Genomic DNA, 3,383 nt, shown 5'->3' on the forward strand with positions numbered 1-3,383 from the left:
CCCTGGAGGCCAGAGAGAGCACACCTGCTTTTCCTTTTCTCCCTGATTGACTGCAGACGGAAAGATCTGGAAAAGGTTCCCCTCCCCCCCTGAAATGAACTCCATCCCAGGTCATTTGTGGGTGGAGGGAAGCACGAGAAGCGGGCATTGTTTTCTAGCCCACTCTCTATATCTTCCACCTATCCCCTCAGGAGCCCGCCTGTATCAAACATTCACTCACCTTTTGTTAACCCTTGAGCTTTTCAGAGCAAACAAGCCTCTCGAAAAGAGAGAAACTCTTCCAGGCAGTTTACGTGAATACTTAAATGCAAAACTTTCAAGTTTGTGCTGGTTGGTAAACTCAGTGGATAACTTTTATAGTTGATTTAACTCAAAGAGAAGGGTTGGGGGAAGTCAAGACTGGAACGATCAGTTGAAGATAGCTTCCATCAGTTTCTCAGACTAGCACTCCAGATGGTAGACTCTATACTTAGCCATGATTGAAACTCTAAAATAGCACTTTCCTTCTTGAATCAGAGTATTAACCTGGGAAGGACTTCAAAATTTACCTTATAAAGTACAGCCATTTCAGTTTTAGAAAGGTAGAAACTGAGGCCGATAAAGTTTAAAACACATGTGCAAACTGTCCTGGCTGATTACTGTGGACCCAAGACTGGAACCTCAGTCTCTCAAATTCTGGTTTGCTCATGTGTCTATGACCCCACATCTGTCCTCCTCATTTACTAAAATAGAGCAAAAAGGGAAAACAGAGAATAACGGGCCTAGACCTTCTAAAAGCTAAAATTGAAAAGGAAGGGGAAAGGACAAGGGTTTGAGCAAAGCAAACTGCTCTGATAAGTGAGTGTCTGCTCCTTGAAGTGAACTTCTGGTCAACCCAAGCAGCAGAGAAAGGTTTTTTTTGTTTGTTTGTTTTGTTTTTTAAATCATCTCCGACGAATAGTCTAGGCTGTGTGGAAAAACATAGTTTATTGTTGTTATTTGTTTTCTCGTTGCCTAGAGCCATACTTGGGCATGGAGAATTTGTACTTGTTGGAAATTCAATAGAACCTTTAATATTTCATTTGAGTGAATCTCTAGGAAGGTTAGAACTTGAGATAATATGAGCTAAACCAGGAAAGTGTTCACTGTTTGTGGTTTGCCCTCTTTACCTCACACGTCACACCTATGCTGCTTTGTCAAGTCAGTAATTTCTTCTGGATAAAAAAATGTACTGTACTCTTTGTCTCTGTTTACTCATGCATTATTTAATATGAAGTAGTTGTTTAGATCAGTGAATTTACAAAGTGCTCTAGAATCACTTTTGTTAGATATTTTTTACTGAGCCACCATGGAGAACATTGGAACATAGACTCCGAGACAATGGATATTGCAGCCACACAGGAATTTGTCAACCTAATCGACATAGGATTCGAGCTGACTAAAACTATATTTCATGAGTTTACTGATTCATGTTGTTTTGGAGTCTATCAGAAATGGGAATTTTATTGGTAAATTGATGCTATTATTCCTGAAGTGAGATCATTCTATGATTCCTCTGATTCTGGGAAAATACAAATAACTGAAATTGACTCAAGAAGAACAGTAAACCCAAATAAAGCAATGTATAAGAAATAAGTTCAAAATGCTGACAAAAAAATTGCTTTTGAAAGAGACTTTAGCCCAGATAATTATTTCAAGTGATTAAAAAAAAGTTTTAATAACAATTTTCATTATGTATAAACTGTTCTAAAACAAGGAAGAAAACCACTAAAATTGACTTTTCAAGGCCAATCTATTCCAGATACCAAAACCTGACAGAAATGACATAAAAGAAAGCTACAAATCAATCTCACTCATAGTGAGAAGTAATAATCCTAAATAAAGCACTAGTAAGTTATAATATCTAGTAGTGTATTAAAGAATGATTCACCATGAACAAATAGAGTTTATTAGACAAATTAAAAATGTTTTACTACAGGAAATCTAATGTAACAGGTAAAAGAAGAAAAAATGTAATATGATGATTCTTACCAATTGTGAAAAGCTAAAATTGAATATTCATTAATATTTTTTAGACTCATAGATTCTTAAAAATAGAGAAAATCTTCCTTAATTTGATATGGAAAATGTAAGTCACACCAAGAGAAGATGTCATTTGTGAGGGCTGAATGAGAAAGACACTAAAGTCAAGAATAAGGGAGGAGGCTTATAATCGCCATTGACATTTAAAATTATTCTGACAAATGAAACTGGTTTAAAGAATGAGTGAAACTTATCTGAACAAAGCGTAAGAGGTACCATTATTTGCACATTACGAAATGTCCAAGAACAAATAAGCAAGTTCAAAATATACACTAAGTAAAATTGCATTTGATCTATGGCCATGCTACACTGAACAACAAGCTTGATCCCATCTGATCTCGGAAGCTAAGCAGGGTCGGGCCTGGTTAGTACTTGGATGGGAGACCGCCTAGGAAGACCAGCTGCTGTAGGTGTAAAAGATAAAAAATAAGAGATTTTGTAAGCTGAAAAGGTCCTTGCAATCTGTGAGGTCAACCAAGGGTTGCCTCACCTAAAAAATAAATTAAAAAAATAAATAAATAAAATTGCATTTATAATAGAAAAATACTTAGAAAATATATAGCAAAAGGATTATGTTCACAATGATAATAATAAAGTATACACTACCTAAGAATAAATTTACAGAATAATTTAGATCTATTTGGGAAAAAAACCTCCAAAACTTCATGAAGTGTCATAAAATAAATGTGAATAAATTAGTATGTCTATATATTTGCTGAATCAGTATTACAAAATTTCAATTTTCTTAAATTAACATATAAGTTTAATATAATTTTAAAGAGAGTCCAGATTATAATTCTCATTTATTTTAGGAACAAGATTTGACAAAATAAATCTAAAATTTATTTGGAATAGCAAATGGATAAAAATCCTTAAGAAATTTTGAAAAACAGAAAGTAATAGAAGGGAACATTTGTGTTGCACAATATTAAAATGTTTTAATTTTACAACAATAAAATGATTTTATATCAGCGCACAAATTGACAAACAGATCTCTGGAAGGAAATAAAGAGTCCAAAATTGTATTTAAGAAGGCTAGAATTTCAAAGCAGTAGAGAAAGGAAGTTTTTTTTTTTCTCAAATGGGTTCTCAGAGAGTTGATTAACAATGTGAAAAAACACTGCAAAATAATGAATATAAATATGACATTACAAGATAGCTAGAGAAAGATAAATATTTGAATTTAGGATAGAAAATAATTTTGTCAATTATATCATGTTGGAAAAGATTGATGGTATTGACTATAAAGATCTAATAGCTTCTACATGTAAAAAAAATTTGTCAAAATTAACTTTTTAGAACTCCACCCCAGGTCCTCAGTA

General features: G+C 33.5%; 1 pseudogene; it reads left to right on the forward strand.

The window, feature by feature from the left end:
- The first annotated feature begins 2,352 nt into the window (after positions 1-2,352).
- Positions 2,353-2,474, forward strand: LOC111743430 (annotated as a pseudogene).
- The last annotated feature ends 909 nt before the right edge of the window (positions 2,475-3,383 follow it).

The sequence above is a fragment of the Pteropus vampyrus genome, unplaced genomic scaffold (assembly GCF_000151845.1).
Source record: "Pteropus vampyrus isolate Shadow unplaced genomic scaffold, Pvam_2.0 Scaffold113, whole genome shotgun sequence".
Taxonomy (NCBI): Eukaryota; Metazoa; Chordata; class Mammalia; order Chiroptera; family Pteropodidae; genus Pteropus; species Pteropus vampyrus.